We start from the raw sequence: 24589 nt of genomic DNA, 5'->3' as shown, positions 1-24589 counted from the left end.
TGCCCTAATCTCCTCCTCTACCGTAACATGCTCACCTCTCCTTTCCTAATTGTTTTTTTCCCCATCAATTGCTGTCAATTCACCTTCCAATTGATCAGTTGATCACTTCCCTTCTTGGTTCCACCACCACGCCGACAACAGAGACAACATGTCGTCAAACTCAACTCGACGACGCCTGGCCGGGTAAAGTAATGGGATTTGCGCGGCTGGAGTTGGAGACAGAGTCCTACAAGAACACAACCAAAGACCAGGTATATATAGCCTATCAATTACAGAAGAAGGGTTATGGCCGATTATTTTTTGCTCGGTCGAGTTTTGCTTCTTGTTCTTCTATATCGTAGATTAGTTCCACCGAATCTAGGCCATCTTACATAGAAGAACAAGAAGCAAAAGTGTTACAGCTTTTTTTTGCTGTTCTGTGAGGTACGTACGTGTTGCCTAGCCGCGAAAGCACAAAGCTGTATCAAGGGTGCCAGTTTCTGTGCAAGTAGTGTGTGGGCGATTTGAAATTGGTGATCAACACAATTATCCGTCTTTTTCCAATTGGATCTTTCTTGACAGGCAGCAAAGGAACTGGACGATGACGACAAAGATGGTCTGCCCAAAATTCTTTTCGAATTCTTGCCCGCCTCCAGGATACATTCGCCGTCCTGCACTCTCCATTGTCGCCGCCCATCACGACTCCCACACCACTTCTCTCCTGAGGATTCTGCCCGCCCACCCAAAAAACCCATTGACAGCGATCCAAAATCTCCAACTCTTCTCCTTCCGCCCGCCCCACCGACTGAGGTTGCTCTCAACGTCTGCTGGTGCCGCTGCAGATGGAACGAATGCCGCAACAGGTCTAAAATTCTGTTGATGGATTTCCTTATTCATAGTATAAGAGGTTTTAGTAAACATAGGCAGGGCTCTGCCCACTTTATTAAAGTGAGAGACCGAACTTATTTTCCAATAATTGGTTGGTGCAGGTGGTGATGGGAAGATGATTACCGCCACAAAGAAGGGTGGGGCGGTGCTGGATCTGCACATTCCTGATCACATAAAAAAGGCCCATCATGCCTTGCAAGTGGTGTGTGGGTTCGTTTTACCGCTTATTTTTCTTGTGCTTGTTTACTCTGGGCGCGCATTTCAGTTCTAACCACGGTTACTCAGTTCCTACCATGCACGCACATCAGTTGCATTTAAAACAAGATCATTTGTATTAGTCATGCCAACACGGTAGTCTCATTATTCATTAAATGACTGCTGCATTCCCTCGTGTTAATCATCTTTCAACAGATATTGTGTTACCCTATTGTAACAGGAGTAATTATGTCACAAATTGAAAATAATATTCTAAGGAAGACTTATGAAGGAATCTATAATGCCGACATCTTCAGAATGACATTCCAATGTTTTACTATGATTTTTTTGTCTTTCCTTCAATACTTCCTTTTCATATTATAGTGGGCATGTTTACAGGGTGATGAGATCTATGATGCCACCTTGAACCAGACTAACGTTGGAAACAACAACAATAAGTTCTATATCATCCAGGTTTTAGATTTGTCCTGCAAATCACTATTTCTACAAATGCCTTTCTTCAGTCCATTTGACATCGTCGACAACTGAGTGATATGATGTTGACCCATGAAAATCTTGGAAGCTTCCCTTCCTGTTCTTGTTTGCTTCAGTGCCTTTTTCTTTTCAATTGTAATGCGCAAATGAAATGTATTTGTTGCCAAACGGGTAAAGTCGATGGCTGATATTAGATATAGTATTAACCAGCGCCTGTTAATTGTAGAATCTGATGCTGGTGGAAGCTTCATTGTCTATCATAGATGGGGGAGAGTAGGAGTACGAGGTAATGAGAAGCTACAAGCCTATTCAACACGGAACCAAGCAATTCATGAATTTAAGGGAAAGTTTCGCAACAAAACTAATAATCATTGGTCTGATCGCAAAAATTTTGAACCTTATGCAAAGAAATACACTTGGATTGAAACGGACTACGGTGAAGCTGACAACAAAACAGTAAGTTTTAATTTGAAACTGGTTTGCAGTTTAGTTCTTGTCTTGGGTCTAATCCTTTGTTCTTATTTGCTCCAGGATAAGATTGAAAGGAAAGGTTCCATTACTGATCAGATAAAAGAGTCACAACTAGAAACTCGAACCGCACAATTCATATCCTTGATTTGCGATATTAGCATGATCAAGCAGCAAATGATGGAAATAGGTAAGTTGTTGCGTAGTTGTTCTTTGAACTGGTTTTAGAATCATAAATATGCCCGTACACAGGCAACTAGCTTTGTTTATATACTATATGATGGACGTGGTAGCCAAAAAAATTTTTTTAGTGATGTGTGACCACCTTTACTCCTTCATAACTCATAAGTGAAAAGTTTCATGGAATGGTTAAATTAGTGCATGATATGTCCTATAATATTGGAGTTATCACTTTTAGACTTAAATTTCATAAAAGAAAAACTGACAGTAAAGCAAGGGAGTAAAATTAGTTATTGATCACAGTTCAAATAGTGGAGTTGAGCAGAAAAAAGGCATTATCATAAGTTCTACCATGTCCAAAGTTTGTATTCATTACTTATGTTGAAACTTGGAGTATATATTCATGTTGCGTCCACATTTTGTAATTCATTTTGTTTAATCAACCAGGTTATAATGCTGATAAACTTCCCTTTGGAAAGCTAAGCAAATCTACAATACTTAAGATGAGTTATGTACTTAATGTTACAAGGCGAGGAACAATTCACATAAACAATTTGCACTTAAACTATCTTACAAGTTAGGTGAAAAGTATAAAAGAAGGTTGCGGTTTACAAACTTAACTTTACCATATGCTGCAAAAGTTCTGCAAAGTGGTACTTTCAGCATTGTATGCATTGAAATTTTAGCCATTCGTTTAATCTTTCCCTTGTTTTTATAATAACATTTCCTATCTTTCCACAGGGTTATGATGTTCTGAAAAGGATATCCAATGTTATTTCAAAGGCAGACAGGATACAGCTTGAGCAATTGACTGGGTAAAGCCCATACGTTTTTCTTTATATTTGATAGCAGGAGAAGAGTATGACTAGAATCTGATGTGTGGTTAACATATATAATTAGTGTCACCTTACATTTTTCATTGTTTAAAGCTAGAAATCTAAGCATTTCGTTACTTAAAAATGTTGTGGAGTCCTTATCACCCCATTAAGTAAATGACATCCTGGTTATTATTTATTTGTAGCCAGAAAACCTTGCAAAATATCAATGAAAAAAATTTATTATTTCCACTATGGCTCTTGGATGTAATGACTGATTGTGGTCCTTCGCCAATCTGAGGTTGAACAGGCTTTAGAAAAAATGCCAATATACGATATTTTTCTGGAGACATCAACATTTCTTTTGCACTATTTTTCTGCACTGTCAGAACTACTCTGCTCGAATTCTTCAACCCCTTTTATAAAATAGTTAAATTCTAAACTATTTTATATTTATTGAAATTTAATTTCCTTTATGTCACCACTGGTTGCAGAGAATTCTACACCGTGATTCCTCATAACTTTGGCTTCAGAAAGATGAGTGAGTCCCGAATTTTCTAGCTTAGTGACCTTACATAATGATATACTATATCCACCTCTGTTTTGGGCCTTCTTAAGTTTAGTAGAACTGGGCCTTCTAACGCATACCATCTGACAGGTGAATTTATTATCGACACTCCTCAGAAACTAAAAGCTAAGCTGGAAATGGTAATAAACTACTGTCGTCTAATTTTTTTAGCATGACACTGTACTAGACTCTTAAGTATTTGGGTATGAAACCGTGATTATTTTGAAGCAAGACACAACCTCCTTTTGTTCTTTGAAGTATTGATATCCTAGTTTTATTTTAAGCCTTAGGTTATAGTGTCCTTAGTGTAATGATGAAACCTACCTGTCTTTCTTATTAAAGCTCAATCAGAATGGGGCAATGAATTAAAGTTTCATATCCACATTACCTTTTTTGGGAAATTCAGTCATGTCTCTTATTTGTATGTATCTGACATATGAATGTAATATTCCCTACCCTTATCACCCATCTTTGTTCAGGATCTGCTTACATTGTTATCTAACACTTTTCCAGGTTGAAGCACTTGGTGAGATTGAGATTGCAACGAAACTCCTGGAGGATTATTCAAGTGACCAGGTATGCCGCTCTGCCAATGGGTCAAAATTTTGATATGCCTCGTAAAGATGTCTAATCCCTGGTATGCCATGACATAATTTGATATTAGTTTGGTGCTATTAGGCTTGAAATTAGATTACTTCTATGCCGTGATCCATTAGTCTGGCTGTGAATTGTTAGGAATAGCACTTGTATTCATAACAGGAGCTCTAGGTCCATATATATACAGGTACAGGAGGGGGAAATATACAGAAAACCTCCTAACAGAAAAGGTAAATTACCAATAGTACATATACATCTAACACCCCCTCAAACTCATGGTTGGTCAAGAACACTGAGTTTGGAGAGGAAAAATCTATGCTGAATACGTGTCTGTGACTTTGTAAAGAAATCAGCCAGCTGCAACTCTGTAGGCACATACTGAAGAGCAATAACCCCATCATGAACCTGTGAACGTGTATAAGAAACATCCACACCAATATGCTTGGTAAGCTCATGCTTCACTGGATCACGAGTAATACTGATAGCTCCTGTACTGTCAGACAAAAGAGGAGTCGGCACAGAAACTGAAACACCAAAATCCTCAAGCAACCACCGTATCCAAGTCACTTCTGCCGTCACCAGCGCCATAGCATGCAACTCAGCCTCAGCACTCGAACAAGAAATTGCTACCTGCTTCTTAGTCTTCCAAACAATAAGGGAACAACCAAGAAAAACACAATAGGCAGAGAGAGACCAACGATAAGAGGGATCACTAGCCCATGTATCATCACAATAAGCCTGGAGATGTAAGAAACTAGAGCGTGGAAAGAATAGACGGCGTGAAATAGTCCCACGAAGATAACATAAGATCTGAAGAAGATGACTATAATGAAGATGAGTAGGAGTTGAAACAAACTGACTCAAGATATGCACATCATGAGAGATATTAGGACGAGTAACACCAAGATAAACAAGAGTCCTAACGATATGACGATAACGAGTGGGATCCTCAAGGAGCTCACCATCACTGGCGCAAAGATGAACATTAAGTTCCATGGGAGTCTCAACATTCCGATGATCAGTAAGAGAAGCCCGATCAAGAAGATCCTGAATATACTTTTCTTGAGACAGATAGCCTTTGGGCGTAGAAGAAACCTCTATCCCAAGAAAGAAACTAAGAGGACCAAGATCAGACATAAGAAATGTCTCACTGAGACGGGCCTTGACTAAGGCAATATACTGAGGGTCATCTCCAGTAATGATCATATCATCGACATAAAGTAGGAGAAGAGTCCGACCACAAGGTGAAGTATGTACAAACAGGGTAGGATCATGAGCACCGGCAGAAAAACCAGCAGCAGTGACCATGGAGGCAAAACGCTGAAACCAAGCACGAGGAGCTTGTTTTAGCCCATAAAGTGAGCGACGAAGACGACAAACCATACCCTCAGGAACAAAATACCCAGGCGGCGGCTGCATATAGACCTCCTCACACCATTAAGGAAGGCATTCTTGACATCAAGCTGAGAGACGGACCACTCATGAACAGAGGCCACAACAAGAAGGGTGCGAACAGTGGTCATGTGAGCAACTGGAGCAAAAGTCTCGTCATAGTCTCGACCATGCTCCTGCTGAAAACCACGAGCAACAAGACGAGCTTTATAGTGCTCCAGAGAGCCATCAGAGCGAGTCTTCACCTTATAAACCCACTTGCATGTAATAGGGCGCACATGGGCAGGATGAGGAACAAGGTCCCACGTGTGAGTGCACTCAAGAGCGGCAATCTCCTCAGCCATAGCGTGTTGCCATTCCGGATGAGGAAGAGCATCACGATAAGATGACGGCTCCGAAAGAACAGTGGCAGCATAAGCAAAAGGACAATAACAATCAGGACGCCTACAAAGACGATGACTACGACGAAGAAGCTGCTTAGGAGGTGAATCCTCTAAAAGAGAGGCCTTAGTAGGAGAAGAAGGCATATCAGACGAAGAGGGCACAATAGAAGATGGCACATCAGAAGGCCGAACTCTACGAGTATAGACATGTGTCACTGGTGGCTTCATGGAAAAATCAGTAGGACATTCCAGAGAAGTAGACTCCGGTGAGAGCACATCAGCACGATGAACAGGCGAGGAGACTACAGGGGGACCTCTTGAGGAGGTGCCAGACGGGATAAAGGGGTGATAGCAATAGAAGTATCAGGTAATATTAAGAAGGAGAGGGGATCGACCAAAGACGCCGGGGAAACATCAAAAAGAAGGACGAGGATAGAAAGGACGAGATTCATCAAAAATAACATCCTGAGAAATCCACATCCTACGCCCAACTGGGTCCCAATAACGATATCCCTTATGCTTAGAACTATAGCCGAGAAAAACACATTCGACAGACTGAGGAGTCTGTCGGGACTACTCCCGGACCCACGAGTAGGCCTCGGACGGCCCACTAAGGGATGTACTCGAACATGATCAGAATAAAGATGGGCGTATCCTACTCAGACTAGTCTTGTATGTTTATGGAAAACTACTTGGGCTGATACCGAGTAGAACTCTGTAATAGTACCCGACTAGGACTCAGACTTGTAACCCTGCCCTCCCGTGTATATAAGGCCGGGCAGGGACCTTCCTCAAACATAGATCCTCAGGACCAGAACATACATCAATACAAACCAACACACAGGACGTAGGGTATTACGCGATCTAGCGGCCCGAACCTGTCTAAATCATGTTCCTTGCGTCACCATTGATTCCTTGATTCTCGACGACCCTTACCGCACAAAAGACCACCTAGGGTACCCCTAGGCGGGTTGCCGGTCTAAAACACCGACAGAGTCAGCTTCGTGCGCTCATGAGGTGCAAGAAGCACATAGCACACACAGCCAAATAGACGAAGACTAGAATAATCAGGCGCCTTATTTAGAAGACGCTCAAAAGGAATCTCACCATGAAGCGCAGAAGAAGGTTGAATGTTAGTCAAATAAGTGGCTCAGCCCAAAAGTGAGGTGGAACAGAAGAAGCAAGCAGAAGAGCACGAGCAGTCTCAAGGAGATGACGATGCTTGCGTTCAGCCACACCATTCTGAGCATGGGCGCCAGGACAAGAAAACTGAGCAAGAGTGCCCTGCTCAGAGAAAACCTGACGAAGGGCTATAGAAAGATATTCGCCCACAGAGTCAGCACGAAAAACACGAATAGAAGTGTCAAAATGAGTGCGGATCATAGAAATAAAAGACTTGTAGATGGATAAGACCTCGGTATGATGTTTCATAAAATAAATCCATGTATGACGAGAAAAATCATCTATGAATATAATATAGTATCGTTGGCCCCCTTTAGAAACAAAGGGAGCAGGACCCTAGACATCCGAATGAACAAGATCAAAAGGACGCTATGACACACACTCACTAGAATGATAGGGAGCTGAATTTGATTGCCCAACCGACAACCCTGACACTGAGCTAAAGACTCATGACCTGAAATAGAACCTATAAGACCATGACGAATCAAACTAGATAGACGGGAGCCACATAGATGACCCAAGCGATGATGCCACTGATCAAAAGATGCGGTCGACGAAGCAGCCAAAGCGGAGCCAACTAGACTGACGGGCACAGCGGAAGGAAGATGAAGCCAGTCAAGCTCCCAAAGATGCTAAGAATCACGACGATGAGGGCCAATACCAACCAGCTGACCCATGCGACGATCCTGAACATAACAAAATAGGATCAAGAATGACACGGCAGTCACGATCAATAAGCTGGCCAGCGGACATGAGCTGCATGGTCAGATCGGGGACATAAGAAACATCAGGGACATAAAAAGAGTTAGATAGGAGAGTGCCATGTCCGACAACAGGAAGAAAAGAACCATCGACTGTATGAACAGTAGGAGAACCAGGTGGAAACCGTATGGAAGAAAGAAGGTGAAATCAGGAGTCATATGAAACGAAGCACCAGAATCAAGAATCCATGGACAAATACCTGGAGTAGACGTGGAAGGTGATCCCAAAGCAGAAGACTGCGAAGCAGCAGCAGAACCTGTAGGTGCAGAGGGCTGAGTCACAGAACCCGCAGTGCCTGGTGATGTAGAGGTAACAAGGCGACTGACCAACCTGATGATCTCCTGTGTTTCAGAACCAGTAGAACTCCTCTGAGGACTTCCAGAACCAGAACCACTAGTAGCACTAGCACCCAGTGAAGAACGAGCAGAACCATCAGGAGCACTAGGACCCTGTGAAAAACGTCCACCGCGGCGAGACTGACCCTCACGAGACTGAGCCTTCTTCTTCCTATAACAAAATGCCTCCACATGATTATCCTTGCCACACCAATCACATTTAAGACCTGTGACGACCCTGGTTGAAATCCGCCGAGTTAATCCTAATCCGAGTCTCTAATCCCTCTGTCTCGGCTCCCCTGAGCTTAAGCGCTCCACCTCCGGTCCTAGTCCCAACCCCTAGGAAACCAACCAACCCGTCGGTTCCTTCTGAGTTCCCCAAGGCAGTGCTCCTTTCAATCTTGGAGCTGTGGGACAACCGAGACTGACCGGTGGACTTGCAAATCTTTTCCCCGGATCTCCTAAGGCAAACGCACTCAAGCGGCCTGCACCGCTTCAGAGCTTCTCCGCCGCGTGGCTAAATCCCTCTGACGCTCGCCGCTTCACCCAGTCGCCGGCCGCGACAGGATGGATTCCCGTGCCCTCCTCCCCAATCGCAGCGGAAGCCCCTCTGCAACCCTTTCTGCAGCACCTCGTCTCGCTCGCGCCCTCGCCGGCCGCGCCTTGGTGCTCCTTCGCCGCTGTGGCAGAGCTTTGCCGCCTGCTGCATCAAACCGCCTCGCGGCTCGCGCCCATCATCTCGCCGGATCCCCGGCTGCAAGGCCCGATGCCTTCCGGCTTTTCCGCCGCCTCTCCACAGTCGCGCCGCCCACGAACTCGCTATGCGACGATTCCTCCATCGCCAACCCTGACTCCGGCAGCGTCAGCTCCCTTCTCTCGCTCCCCCAGTGCCGTGCGCCGGCAATGCCGCTGTATCGTGCTCGACTGCGACGTCGTTCGCCCTGTCTTTTCACCTGTTGCAACCTCACTTGCAGCACCTTTCTCCCTGTCACACCAATCACATCCACCATTCGACGACGCCCGCCTCCGCTAAAATCTCAGCCCTGGCAAAACCGCGCCTGCGTCGCCTTGTCTCCAGTGCCAAATGGCCGAAGACACTATCTCCGAAGTCCTGTTCCGCCGCCCATCGCCGCTTAATCGCCACCATGGCAGCGCACTCCCTCCTTCTCTTCCGGTCTTTGTGCCACTCGAAATCTCTCTCTTCCGCGCCGCTATAAAAAGGGAACGCTAGAGTTCCACCGGAGTTCCTTCACCTTTGCTGTTTCGCCGCCCCTACTCTGAGAGCACCTGAGCACTCCCGCTGAAATCTCGAAAGTTTCCCCTCTCCGCTCAAGTCCGCTCCCCCCCCAATCCACCCAGCCGCCTGCTCCTCCGCGCTGTGCTAGAGCTTCCTTGTTGCTCACAAGAAGCTCCGCCGCCGCCGGAGCACTACCGGACATCGCCTCCGCCCAAGCCCTAGTGCTTAAGACCTTCCACCCAAGTCTGCTCCTTCCCGACCCTAAAGCTTCACCTATAAACCGAAGGTAAGCTGCCGACCCCTCACCGGTTCGCCCGACCCTATCTGTTCACCCGACCCCTTTTCCATCTCGCCCAACCCTGTCTGTTAGCCGACCCTTATCTGCCTCGCCCGAGGACTCGGCTGTATCTTTTTCCTTGACCCGAGGGTATCTGTGTAAGATTTCGGGGACTTCTCTGTGATAGATCTGAGGACCCAAAACACAGTTATCCCTTAAGGTTTAAGGGTCAGATCATAAGTTTCTTCCAATCCGACCCTTGGTCTTGTTCTCTATCCACTGAAGCTTGAACCCCCACACTTTTTCCGTAGCTTTGCTACATGTTTATGGGCTAAGACTTGCGAGTGTTGCTGTTAAAATAACCGTCTAAACACTAACTCCTGCATTGCATTCGTGTAGAGTTTCGTCTTGCTGACAGCGTCTACGAGCTACACCCAGTGCTAGAAGACGGAGCTGTAGCTGAGCTACTAGTTCCAGAAGCCGAAGTCGCCCCAGCTGAAGACCAGCTTCCCTTCCCTCCGCTTGAAGGCAAGCCCCGGAGCATGAACCCCAAATTTTCCCAAACTTGCGCATGCCTTCTTTCTCATGTTTGTGCATTTACGTATAGGAGTTGTTTGCAACCTTAGATGCATGACATAGTTCCTTTGATCTGAACACTAGTTTGTTGGGCCGAGTAGTTGCTATGCTTAAATAGGAAACGGTAAAAGTCGAGTGATTTCCTGTCACTCGCGAGTTATAGGAGTTGGTTGTTTCTCCTTCTGTTACAATTATAAGGACGATGGACGGGGCAGGGTTTTGGTTAACTCTTTTGGTGGTCGGCTGATCACCCCATCTGTCTATGGAATCTGTTAAGGCTCGACAGTGTTGGTGTTCGTGATCAAGTGTTTGAAAGTACTAATCTCATACCTAGTATGGGATGGGGAAGCCTAGTACCTGATTGAACCAGGACGTGGCTTATACCCCTGCTGTCCCTGGAACGAGGTTCCCATGGTGCATCATGTGGGTGCAAGTGCGGTCATAGTACGGTAGAGGCCGGGACTGTGGAGCATTGCATGCCAAGGGAAGTTTGGACCTAATACGTGCCTGGGAATTGATGGGGACGGCTGACACAGGAAGCGACCCTTGTGGTGCGCGGATGTCGTGAGATTAGGTTCGCCATGCATGGTTAAGAAACTCGAATCGATTCGTCTGCCTCTCACAGTTTGAGGCTGCTTGATCGCTATGCTACACTGAGTAATGAAAGAGTCTGATGATGACATGGTCTTGTTGATGAGCTTATATACATAAAGATAGATTTATGTTTGCTTAGAGTAAGTTGCAAATGTAGACTGGTTAATGAACTTAGAATCTGAGCTAAAATATCGAAAGTACAAACCCACTGTAGTCGCTTTTGGCAACACAAACCCCTCAGCCAAGGAGCCTTGCATGTCTAGACGTTGGTGGAGTAGTCCTCCACCGGTCGGTTAAGTCTTGTTGAGCTTAGCAGCTCAGCCTTGGTTGTGGCTCTCTTTCAGGTGAAGTTGAAGCTCCTGAGTTTGCTCCTGTTGGCTCTTGGCCGCCCCAGCTCCCTCCAGGTTGGATGATCGAGTAGGATCCCTCCTCGGACGGCGGGGAATGGGATCATTGATGTCCTGGCTGGTCTCACCAGGGACGTCCGACCCCGACGAATAGCTTCCGCTTGTTTTACCTTCTGTCTGTTTTCTTCAGAACTTGTTAAACTCTGATTTACAACCAAGTGTGTAACAACTTGTTAATCTAATGGTGGACCTATTGTATTCTCTGGAACCACTCACCTTCGTGTGGGTCATGCTAACTCGGTCCTGTTAAGTGGTTAAATCGGAGGAAATCCGACAGCACCTTGAGTTAACTCGATTAAGGCATGAGTGTCGCATCTTAAGCGACGTAACTGTGCTTTAGTTGAGTTAATCCGAGGTGGTTCCGTCACAAGACCACCCCCTCGACTCTCAGAAGAAGGCACCGCATCATGAGTAGCTTCGCCACAGCCGCATCATGAGTAGCGAGCAACCGATCCATCTCTTCAGCCGTAACCTTCTCTGATATCGCAGGCTTCTCAGGAAGCACTGGGTACGTAGGAGCAGTAGGACAAGGTGGGCAAGGCAACTCACCGGTCAGAAACTCCCAAAGGCGAAGACCACGAATATGAATCCGTAGGCGAGGAACCCAATCTTGATAGTTGGTGCCAATGAATAGCACGGGACAACGTAACACTGGGACACTACCAGATGAAGGAGCCGAAGGAGCCATGGCAACAACGAGAGTGCAAAGAAAAAGTGGCAAGCAACAGCAAGAGCGCAGACGAATAGCGGTGCAAGTTTTTTTTTTACTGACACTCAAGAGCCAATCCATGCGTCGCAGAGGCAAAGCAGCCCACAAAAGCAGCAGAGAGTACGCAGTTTTTTTTTTGTTTTTTTACCTTCACGGAAGGTTTACCTCTGTACACCCGAGAGGACAGGCCACGAGCCTTATCGCTTAACGCGTAGCTTCACGCGGAGTCCCGACCTAATCGCTTCACGCGGGAAGGACTCGAGCAAGTGACGGCTCCGAGCGAACGGTGGGGCCGTGGGGGCCGGCGACGACGAGTGGCAGGTGGGGGCCGGCAGTTTGCGGGCAGTAGTGGCCGGCGACGACGAGCAGCCGGCGGGGCCGGGTGACAACGAGCGGCCGACGGGGGCCGGCGGTGACAAGCAGTCGGCAAATCCGGCGAGTGGAGAACCGGATGAGCGGCGGCTAGGAGCTGCGCAGGCAGGCAACAGTATGGATCCGACGGGAGGAGATAGCACGCAAGTGCAACATGCGTGAAAAAAAAAGAATCCTAGGTAGTCAGGTAGATCGAGAAGAAATCTAACCCTAGCTTGACTATGTTACCATGTTAGGAATAGCACTTGTATTCATAACAGGGACTCTAGGCCCATATATATACAAGTACAGAAGGGGGAAATATACAGAAAACCCCGTAACAGAAAAGGTAAATTACCAACAGTACATATACATCTAACCTGAATGACACATAAAAGGACCATTTCTTCCCTGGCTAGTGTCATCTCTTTTGTTGGTTTTCAGTAAATTTATTTTCTCCCCTGGTGTGTGTTTGTGCTGAGCTTGAGCTGTTAGCTTGACTTGTTGTACTCGGATTTTTTCCTATCCTAATGAAATGGCACATATCTCTCCTGCGTTGTTTGAGAAAAAAATAAACTAGACCATGATTTCCAAGGCGTCACACAGGTGACGACGGGTGCTGGAATTCTAGGTGTCAGGAAAGGGGCATACGGCTGGGCTGGGCCAGCCTCCTTACTCATTTTCTTTTTCACATCCTCCACCATGTGCTGTGTTTAGCAGTTTCTTAGGTCCCGTTTTCTTCCACTGACTTATTTTTAGCATCCGTCACATCGAATGTTTAGATATTAATTAGGAGTATTAAACGTAGACTATTTACAAAACCCATTACATAAGACGAATCTAAACGGCGAGACGAATCTATTAAGCCTAATTAGTCCATGATTTGACAATGTGTTGCTACAGTAAACATTTGCTAATGATGGATTAATTAGGCGTAATTAGGCTTAATAGATTCGTCTCGCCGTTTAGATTCGTCTTATGTAATGGGTTTTGTAAATAGTCTACGTTTAATACTCCTAATTATTATCTAAACATTCGATGTGACACGTGCTAAAAATAAGTCAGTGGAAGAAAACGCCCCCTTAGGTTCATATATGGTGTTGCCTTGCCTCGCGCCTGGGCATCTCCTAGGTAGATGGGGAGGCTTGGCACACCTCGCCTTACCACCTTAAGAACCATGAATTAAGCGCATTCTAAATAAGTATGGTTATTTTTAGTGATTTTGCAAACATACATATATTGTTAAACTACCATGGTTACACACTTCATAGAACTCAACATTCAACATATTGTCTCCCATTCATGGCATTTGACAGGTATTAGCAGATGGGGAACTTATTTGAAACATTTTACTAATGTGTGTATAGTTGTCTTTTGTGAATTCAAACTGAAACATGTAGTATTTAGAGAGTTATGCTAAAAATTTTGTAAAATGTACCCTGATAATTTTCACTTGTTGCTGTTAGCTAGCACCATAAATTGTTTAACTAAAATATTTCTTGTATATCATACCCATGCACATGTTGAAACATAACAGTATCATGCCTCCAAATGTAGGATGATCCACTCTACGCTTGATACAAGCAACTTCGTTGTGACTTCACACCTCTGGAAGCTTATTCAGAAGATTACTCTATGGTATTTTTTTTCTACCAACAATCTACATATAAACTGTGTGGACATTCAAATTCTGTAGCTCGATGCACTATTGTCGTTTGTAATTTTTACAAAAGGGAACAATTTTCACATTTCAAGCTAACATAAAATTTGTCAAATTTTTTATTAGCACCAAATTACATGGAATGATGGAATGTGTTTTATTCTTGGTTTCTGATCATTTACAAAAACGTCCACTAACCAGATAAAAACATATTTGATGAACACACATGGCAAAGCACACTCAGGCTATACTGTGGACATAGTGCAAATATTTAAGGTGTCCAGGCATGGTGAAACAGAGAAGTTTCAGAAGGTGAGATTCATTTCTAATCTATCTGCACAACCCAAAAGAACAGCGCATGACTAATTTTCAAAACTTTTATGCAGTTTGCTAGTACAGAAAACAGGACGCTTTTATGGCATGGTTCTCGGTTGAGCAACTGGGCTGGAATCCTTTCTCAGGGTAATTCGTGCTATCTACAACTATTTTGTTACCAGTTTTTTCAATATGTATAGAGATGCTTCATCCAGCTTTCAAAGTTGATGAGTTGTTTCCTGCTATTTACTCGGCCTCTTGTAATCATTGCATTTGCAAAAATATCAACCCTGTATCTATCAGCATGAATTTTTCTTTCGTTTTCATGTGACTTTTGGCTGCAGATTTACTTCACAATTGTAGCACCTCTTTACGTTGGAAATTATTTTTTTACTGTGCAGAGTTCAGAATTATACATTCCATTAGAAAACGACAAATTCAGCTGTGCTACCATACACTATTCAAAAGTTGGAACAAGATCTGTGATTGTCGATTCTGATAATATATTATGCCCCAGGTTTGCGAATTGCTCCTCCTGTAACCGGTTTCTGGTTACATGTTCGGCAAGGGCGTTTACTTCGCCGATATGTTTTCAAAAAGTGCAAACTATTGCTGTGCTTCCGAAGCATCTAGAGCTGGAGTCCTGCTTCTGTGTGAGGTCTGTTTGTCGCCATAGTTACCTCTGAGCTATACTCATGCATTTTTTTGATCAGCCTCAGAGTGTGTGCTATTTATCTGTTCAACACTACTTACTTTTGTCATACATGTGCAGCATTTTCACTGCCAGGAGTTCTGCACAATTATTTTAGTTCAGCAGTGTTGATAATGCCTATTGAAACTTCAATTTTCCAGGTTGCATTGGGCGATATGAATGAGCTACTAGATGGAGATTATAATGCTAATAACCTGCCCCAGGGAAAGCTAAGGTAGGTTATTTATGCGACATCTTTTACTTGTAACTATTTTTTTCCCAAATCATCTTGTATGTATATTTCTTGCGGCCAATTCCTGATGTTAAATCAGTACATATAATAATGTGCAAGGTTGGAGAATATTTTGATAGTCCATTAGGTGCATGTCAACTGAAACAACATTAGCTGTTCTCATCTATTCCGTTTTAACACTGCATGATAAACTACTGATGAATCAAAACCTTAGATGAAAGTATTGTATTTGCTGCTTGATATGTAAAAACATATGGTTGCACTTGTCTTGTTGCAGCACAAAAGGAATTGGTCGAATGATGCCTGACTTAGCAGAGTCTAGGACTACTGATGACGGCATGCTTGTTCCCGTTGGGAAACCTAAAGAGGATACTTCCAAAAGGGTACGTGCGCTCCCGCGCAGCATCTGCGCAACTGCATTGTTTTCCAAATACAAATCCCACGAGGCTGAGGCACTTTGCTTACCTTTGAAAACACTGACGTCTGGTTGCAGGGTTGCTTGCTTCACAACGAGTACATAGTGTATGATGTAGATCAGATAAGAATGCGGTATGCCCTCCATGTCAACTTCAACTTCAGAAGACGGTAGGTGCTGTTGCAACAAGCTGAAGATGTGGTTCCTAAGCTAGGTTTTATCGCTGGTGTCCGCACCCATTTCCTGTGATCTGGTAGCACTACTGAGAAACTGAGTATTCGTCCAACGCGTTAGTACCAGACGCCATTTTGTCCGGTACTAACGTCACAAACTAAGTATTCGTCCAACACGTTAGTACCAGACGCCATTTTGTCCGGTACTAACGTGTGACGCTAGTACCGGTCATTACGCACAGTACCACTGAAGCCCCTGTACTAGTTTGGAGCCTCAGCCGGTACTAAATAGCGGCATGAGGACCGGGTGGCCAACGGCTAGATTTCCCTGGAAGCTATTTAGTACCGGCTGGTAGATTTAACTGGTACTAAATGATGTTCACGCACGTGTGTATCGGCTGTTATCTTCAGCCAGTATTAAATGTCATAATTTAGTACCGGTTAGAGGCACCAACCGGTACTAACGTACACACTATAAAATAATCTTCTTCCTCCTCCTTGAGCCCAAGCTCAACATTTGACCAAGAGCTCGGGCTTCTTCACTCCCATGATGACCTAGGGGAGGAGCTTGTTGGTGTTTTACATCGGCAACCCGCCTATGAGTACCCAAGGTGATCTTTGTGCGGTGGGTGTCGTCGAGAATCAAAGAGTCGATAGTGACACAAGGAATACGATTTAGACAGGTTCGGGCCGCTAGATCGTGTAATACCCTACGTCCTGTGTGTTGGTTGTATTGAATTTGTGTCGAGTTGCACTTCTTAGCTTAGGTGAGCTTAGGTGAGCTGTTGATCTAGGTACTCTGCCCTCCTTTATATACTCCAGGGGGCAGGAGAACTAGTCGGATTATAAGGAGGAGTCATAGTAGGAGTACTCGGTATGAATCCTAGTCGGATTATAGGGGAATCCTAGTAGGAATCTGACTTCTTCCTTCCTTGCGGGTACTGGGGATCTATCCCTGTCAAGCCCCCGAGCGCTTCATGGTCGAATGCATCTTCGGTGAGTAGTCTTGGTGCTCTTCGAGTACTTCATCTGAATCTTCAAAATTTCTCAAGGCTGCCATGAGGCTATGGTGTGTCAAAGCCTTTGATCATCTTGATATTGTAGTCTTCATATATGAAGGGTGGTGAAAGTCGCACTCCATATGGAGTAGCCCCCGAGCCTTAAGTTGAATTGAAGAATTAGGTTGAGGGTTAAAATCTTGAATCTTCTTCTTTTGGTTTAAAAGAAATCTTGGGTGTAGCTTATTAGCCTCCGAGCCTTGAATTGATTGAGTAATCAACTCAAGGATCTTGAATCTTCACTCAGGTCATCATCTGAGTAGTCTCGCGGCGACCAGCCCCCGAGCTTATGCGCTAGGTGAGCCGTAGGAGCCTCGTCAAGTAGTTATTGGCACTTAGACCCCGAGCTTGGAAGCTAGCTGAGCCATTGGAGATATTCCGAGTAGTGATTGGTGCTTAGCCCCCGAACCTGGGAACTAGTCTGTGCCTTCGGAGGTACGCTTAGCGTCATCGCTAAAGCTTGTCCTGAAAGAAAATATGCGTACATTATGTAGCATTTTTGTAGGATATTGAAACTGCTGAAATTTATTCAGTGATCAATATGAAAATTGTGTGTCATGCTCTTGTTTCAATCACAATATGAAAGTTGTGTGTCATGCTCTTGTTTCAGTCATTTCTTACCGAGTAGTTAGCCTATTACGCTTAGGCTCTCAGTCTTCGGGTAGCCGTTGCCACTGTGTGTGAGAGATCTTTATCTCATACACGCGTATGGGCTTAGGCATGACAGATGTGCCTGATGCTTTCACAAGTTAAGGCGTATTCTGCTCGAGAAGAGTAGTGACCTTAAGAGAAGACAAAAGTGAGTAGTCGCTGTTGCAATAAAAAGAGAGCGTGATTGCGCGCAAGAGTTTGCTGTCCTCCGGCAAGTAGATCGCGTGTTGTGCGCAAGAGTTCAGCGAGTTGAGCGCATGTGGTGCGCAAGACTTTGATGTCCTCCAGCGAGTAGAGCGCACGTTGCGCGTGAGAGGAAAGCAAGCTGAAAAATAGTTGGAAAAGAGACTTAGCTTGATTCGTGGACGATTGTTGACGAAGCTGTAGCGGTCGTTGATGAAGCCAACCAGCCGGAGTTGATTCCAACTAGTTGTCGAGGGCGCAAGACCCGCCCTCGACTAGTTTTCTAGTTGAGATGGAGAGTCGAAGTTGTCATCGACGAAGCTGCGACAGTTGCTGGTGAAGCCGGCTGGTTGGAGTCAATTTCGATTAGTTGTCGACACTGCAAAGTCTGCCCCGACTAGTTTTCTAGTCGAGACGGGTAGTTGAAGTAGTCGTCGGTGAGTCGCCTGTCGAAGTAGTCATCGGCGAGCGTCGTGATCATCTTCGACTCTAGTCCGGATTGGACTTCGAGTAAGGATTGCTTGATGGACCGCGGTTGTATTGTGGAGTCCGAACGGACACGACTTGGAGTTGTAGTCGGTCCGCGCGGTGACTTGATTGCCAGCTCACGCAGACTAATCCGAGCCATGGTCGAGTCCAAGTTGTAGTCGAATTCGGTGTTTGAACAGATCGAAATTGTTGATTTTCTCAACGAGATCTTCTGCTTCTTGTCGAAGAGAGTTTTCATTGAGATGCTTCTTCTCCTGGTTGTTGATGATGCAGCATTGAAGGATTCAGCACCGTCAGCAATGCAAAGCCAAGAGCTGAAGACGAAGGTTGCGCCCGCTTCGAAAAGCAAACATCGGCTTGATGATGACTAGTGCAATTGATCTCGCGCGGAGAAACTTGGCGACTCCTTGTACCTGGCGCACCAGCTGTCGGTGTTTTAGACCGGCAACCCATCTAGGGAGTACGCAAGGTGGTCTTTTGTGTGGGAGGTGTTGTCGAGAATCAAGGAGTTGATGGTGACACAAGGAACATGATTTAGACAGGTTTGGGTTGCTAGATCGCGTAACATCCTACGTCCTGTGTGTTGATTGCATTGAACTTGTGTCGAGTTGCACTTCTTATCTTAGGTGAGCTTAGGTGAGCTGCTGGTCTAGGTACTCCTGCCCTCCTTTATATACTCCAGGGGGTAGGAGAACTAGTCGGATTATAAGGAGGAATGCTAGTAGGAGTACCCAGTATGAGTCCTAGTCGGATTATAAGGAGGAATCCTAGTAGGAGTCCGACTTCTTCCTTCCTTGCCGGTACAGGGGATCTATCCTCGCCAGGGCTGCCTATTTTTCCCACGATTTGGGAGGATTTCACTCTTCCAACTATTCTAAAGGTTAGGAACTTCATTCTCCCTCCTCTCATAATTAGTATTCTATGTTTTATGCTTTGTAGCTAGAGAAATTTATGCTTTATTAGAATAGGATGAATGGAGAGTTTTTCAATTTATATATGCATGTAGAATGTAGAATTTTTACTTATGAAAGTCCGTTCGATATTGAGAAATTCGTATTGGATGTTGACAAATATGTGTTATGTTAATTACTTTTGTTGCTTTACATAAATAACATTACAATGTTGAAATAAAAATAATCAACTAATTTTGTTGCTTTACATAAATGACATAGTTGAGCTCGAGCTAACGACGATTCAGGATAAAGGGAGTTGCTGCCAAAATTCTCAGAAAGTGTTTTTTTACATTTGTTGCTTTACAAATGGAGAAGTAAATTAAAAACTTTTTGCAGATGGACCGGCAATGAATGTACGGCGACCGGTGCTCCATGTCGTTCTTTAATGGCCTAAAGACTTTTCTCGAAGCAGCAGAGGCCAACAAGTCGCCGAAAGGTTCATGTGTTGTCCATGCAGAATGTGCAAAAATAGCAAGGATTACTCTAATAGAAAAACTCTACACAACCACATATTTCGTTGGGGTTTCATGGATAACTATATTCTTTGGACCAAGCACGACGAAAGAGGAGTTGTAATGGAACACGGTGAAGAAGATGATGATGATAACAACATTCTAGCTGACTGGGCTGAAGGTGATGCCTTTGCAGATTTTGAAATGGGCGAGGCTGAAGAAGATTTTACAGAAGATGAACTAGTTGATGAATTGGGTCAGGTGTTGCTAGATGCAAAGAAAAACTCCGAAAATATGAAGGAGACAAATAAATTTGAAAAGATATTGGAGGATCACAAAAAGTTGTTATATCTCAATTGCAAATATGATTACAAAAAGTTGGGTAGGACACTGGAATTGATGTAAAGGAAGGTAGCAAGTGGTCTGACCAATAAGGGATTGGGGGAGCTATTGAGAATCGTAAAGAACTGTAATGTCCCGAAAAAATCCACCAAGTTAAATCACTCGCTAAAAATCATTTTCAAAATCTTTTCACCGTTTGAGCTCCCAAATCCTGTTTCCCGGCAATTCCGCGATCCCAGCACCAAAGCCGACCACCGTCCATTTTCTTTCATTTTCACCCACGCGTCGCGCCTCGTTGCCGATCCGACTGCTTCCTCAAATCTTCTCCGACCACCCTCCTTTTCTCCCTTTTCCTCTCTGCGAGTCACGCCGCGTGCAGGTCAGAAGACCGCCGCGCCACGACCTCTTTTGCAATTCCCGCCGTCTCCCTCTCTACATCTTTAACTTTTCCCACAATTATATTCTATCTTTTTACTCCTATCCAATTTACCTTAACTCCTTTTCCTTTTTCGTTTTTCCTTCTTCCCTTTCTTTTTCTCTCTCCTTTCTTTTTCTTTCTTTCCCTTTCTTTCTTTTTCCTTCTTCCTTCCCTGCCGTGCACCAGCACACCCAGCGTCCCGGGCCCCTCGTGGCCCCGCGCGCTCCCCCAACGCCGCCTGACCCACGCACCGTGCAGCGTCCTAGCCCCACCGCTCGCACCGCACCAGCGCCCGGCCCCCCACGCGCTGCCTGGCCCCACTGCGCGCGCCCGCTCCATGCCTGCCCCGCTCGCCCGTCGCTTGCCTCGTGCCCCGACCCTGCGCTCGCCAGGCCCTGCCACCACTCACCACGCTTGCCACTTGCATCATCACCTTGCACACCGACGCCGCGCCGCTACCTGCCGTCCCCCCGTGCACGCCCGGACCCACCACACCGAGCACGCGCACCACCAGCCCAGCACGCCACCGCGCCCCTGTTCACCTCGTCGCGTGAGCCCAGCCCCACCATCTCGCCATGCCACGCACACGCAACTCCATCTCGCCACGCCACCACCCTGTCGCCAGTGCGCCACCTTATGCTCCGCCCTGTGCTTCGCCCTGTGCCCGAGCATCCCGACGTCCGTTAACTCCGCCAGGCCCTGTGCGCCACCCATTGCCACCCCCTCTCCCTCGCCTCCTATGGCGGAACTACCCAAATTAACTTAGCTAAAGCACATTTAAGTCACCTAACACGTGATCATGTACTTTAATCAAGTTAACTCGGTAGTCCGTCGGATTTCATCCAATAAACCACTTAACACAGGACCGAGAAAGTATAGCTCACACGAAGGTGAGTGGTTCCAGAGATTACAATTGATCATCCAGATTAAACAAGCGCATCAAGATTATTACAACATTGAGTTCGAAATTCAAACATAGTTGCAAAGTTCAAACAACAGAAATAAATAAGCAGAAGCTAACGTCGTTGCCGGACATCATGATGAAGCCAATCATGACATCAATGATCCTGATCCTTGCCGTCCGAGGAGGGATCCCACTCGACTGTCCACCCAGGAGGAAGCTGGGGAGGCCAAGTGCCACTTGCAGCAAGCTCAGAGGTGTCAACATCACCTGAAAGAGATATGCCACAATAAGGCTGAGCAACTACGCTCAACAAGACTTAACTGACCGGTGGTACTGATCCACCAACACCTAGACATGCAAGCTTTTTGGCTCTGGGGTTTGTTTTTGCCAAAAGCGACTAGAGTAGGTCCTTACTTTCAATATTTTAGCCACAAGTTCTAAGTTCATTTACCCGTCTAAGTTAGCAACTATACTAAACAAGCATAGTTTCCAAATAATTTAGGACAAGCATTAATATTAATATCATCATCAAGTCCATTTTTACACAGTGTAGCATAACGATCAAGTAGTCCCAATATGTGAGAGGAAGACGAATCGATTCGAGTTTCTTAACCATGCATGGCGAACCTAATCTCACAACATCCACGCACCATGAAGGGTCGCTTCCTTTGTCGGCTGTCCCCATCAATTCCCAGACCCGTGTCGGGCCCACTTTCCTTGGTACAAGGCTCCATAGACCTGGCCAATGCCATCCTATGACCGCACTTGTCACCACATGCGGCCGCAAGGGAACTCCGTCCCAGAGATAGTGGAACGAACCGCTCACATCCTGGTTCAATCAGGTACTAGGCTTCCCCAATACTAGGTATGAGATTAGTACTTTTCAAACACTTATCACGAACACTATCACATCTTGACCTTAGTCCAATTTCATGTAGATAGACAGGGCAATCCACCGACCACCAAAATAGTTCCCAAAGCCCTACCCCGTCCATCGTCCTTATAGTTCTAACCAAAGGAAAGCAAACAACTCCTATAACTCGCGAGTGACAGTCAATCACTCGACTTTTACCGAGTCCTATTAAGCATTGCAACTACTCGACTTAACATACTAGTGTTCAGATCAAGGTACTATATTCATGCATCTATGGTTTCAATCAACTCCTAGAACGTAAATGCGCAAGCAAAGCAATCAATTGTATTGCAATTATTTACAAATAGGAAATCATGCTCCGGGGCTTCCCTTCACGTGGGGAGGTAGCGAACGGGTCTTCGGCGTGCTCGGGCTCGGCTCCGATGGGCTGCAGCTCAGCTACGGCTCCTTCTTTTGGCGCTGGGTGAAGCTCGTAAGTCCCGTCAGCGAGGTTCAACTCTACACGAAATGCAATGCATCAAGTTAATATTCCCAACTTGCTCATAGGGCGTAAAACACGAGTTAGTGTTGAAGAAGCTATATTAGGGCCACATTCACCTAAAGAAGGTTTTACTCTTCTTTATTCACATAAGGAGGGTGGGATGTGGTACACGCTGAGGGTGGATTTGATGGCGATTGTGTACATATATAGACCTCAACTTTATTAAACCTTAGATCGGAAAGTTATCCTATTTCTGAATGTTCTTTTGTATCTCTTCCAATATTACCTTTATTACCTTAAAGGTAGCTTATACTTAAACATTATTATAGTAGAAAACTTACTGAAACTGGTCATGAATTATTAACAGTGAGTTATAGGGGTAATACAGAGCCTTTGATGATTTTTTCACAATTTTTAGTCAAGGGCATCTTTGTTTATACATTCACCCTATTTTTGTTCCCTAAATAGGAGAATGGTACCTTTATTTATTTCTGGTGGGTTTCCATATTTTTCCCACAATGTACATTACACCACTAACTTAATCCAAAACATTTCATATTTTTCGCAGTTCTGATTTAATTGTTATGCAAAAAGGCAAAACCAAGCATAGATTTCCATGCCAAAACTTAAACAGATGATTAAACATCTGATCTGGGCTCCAAATCATTTTTCCAACCTTCTACTATCTGAAACAGACACTTGAGGGTTGGATTTAACTTTTTATCATTTTTCTATGATTTGTTATGATTTAAACAGCTTAAACAAGAATTAAAACTCATACCCTTAATTCTAGCAGAGACATGTGCCAAAAGTATTTTTATTAGAAACTACACTTTATACTGAGTCTAGCAAAATTGGTTTGATATTTTTGTGAGTTTTCTACGAATTTTGGTGAATTTTTCAAGGTTAATATATTCTACCGATATAAAAAGAAAAACCGAGGCGAACTTACTGTCTAACCCCTAGGTCTAGGGTTTAATCGTACAAAGGTCCTGAGTTTTAGCACTAAGGCCCCTGATTCAACTTCCCCAATTACAATTGGGTACTCGGCGGCGCATGGCGGCGGGCAGGCAAAATCCCAGTGATGCACTGGCGGCCTTGGAACGGTGAGTGTCCGGGAGGGCTTATGGGCTCACCTTGGGCTGGTTTGAAGCGGTTGGGGGCGACAGGGATGCTCGGTCGGGGCGGAATGGCGGAAGGGTGGGAAGCTTCGGGTGGCGGCAGAGTCCGGTGGTGTTCCGGCGGCGGCAGCGCTCTTCGTGGGAAACAAGCAGGCTCTAGAGCTGCGTGAAAGGGAGGCGAAGCGGCTGGTGGTGTCGATGAGGTGCGGGGTTGAGCGGAAGGGAGCACTTCACGGTGAGCTCACGCGGTGGCGTTTGAGCGCGAAGCAGAGGAGCTTGCGGCGGCGGAGCTTTGGCGAGTGGGTGAGGGTCTGGACAGGGTTAGCTGGAGCGGGGAGAGAGGCGAAGTGGAGCGCGGTAGCGCCGTTGGGGGTTTATATAGGTGACGGGGACTCGCGGCTGGCCGGTGGGCCGGAGTAGAGCGGGGCACATGCTGTCACGGCCATTAATGGTGATGACGCCACTGGCGGACAGAGGGGAAAGAGGGGCGCGGTAGGCGAGACGATAGGTGCGGGCGAAGCGACGCAAGCGTGTGCGGGATGAGCAGCTTTGCTAGGCCATATTACTTGCGAGGCGGGGGAGGATTTGTCACGGCCGGTGCGACAGTTGGTGGAGGCGGCGGCGTTGTGGGCCGTGAGCGGGCAGAGCACCTGGCAGGTCTTGACGGGAGGGATGAGGGGCGTCGGGGCGCGGCCGGAGATCCTGGTAGGGCGGATTGCATGCGGGGTGCAAGGCAGCACCGGGCACGGCGGCAACCGGCTTCGGC

At 45.6% G+C, this 24589-nt stretch overlaps 1 pseudogene; it reads left to right on the top strand.

The window, feature by feature from the left end:
- The first annotated feature begins 982 nt into the window (after positions 1-982).
- LOC117856261 (poly [ADP-ribose] polymerase 2-like) lies at positions 983-15898 on the top strand (annotated as a pseudogene).
- Positions 15899-24589: the final 8691 nt, after the last annotated feature.

The sequence above is a fragment of the Setaria viridis genome, chromosome 5 (genome assembly GCF_005286985.2).
Source record: "Setaria viridis chromosome 5, Setaria_viridis_v4.0, whole genome shotgun sequence".
In the NCBI taxonomy this organism is placed as follows: Eukaryota; Viridiplantae; Streptophyta; class Magnoliopsida; order Poales; family Poaceae; genus Setaria; species Setaria viridis.
This window is presented reverse-complemented; position numbering and strand designations above follow the sequence as displayed.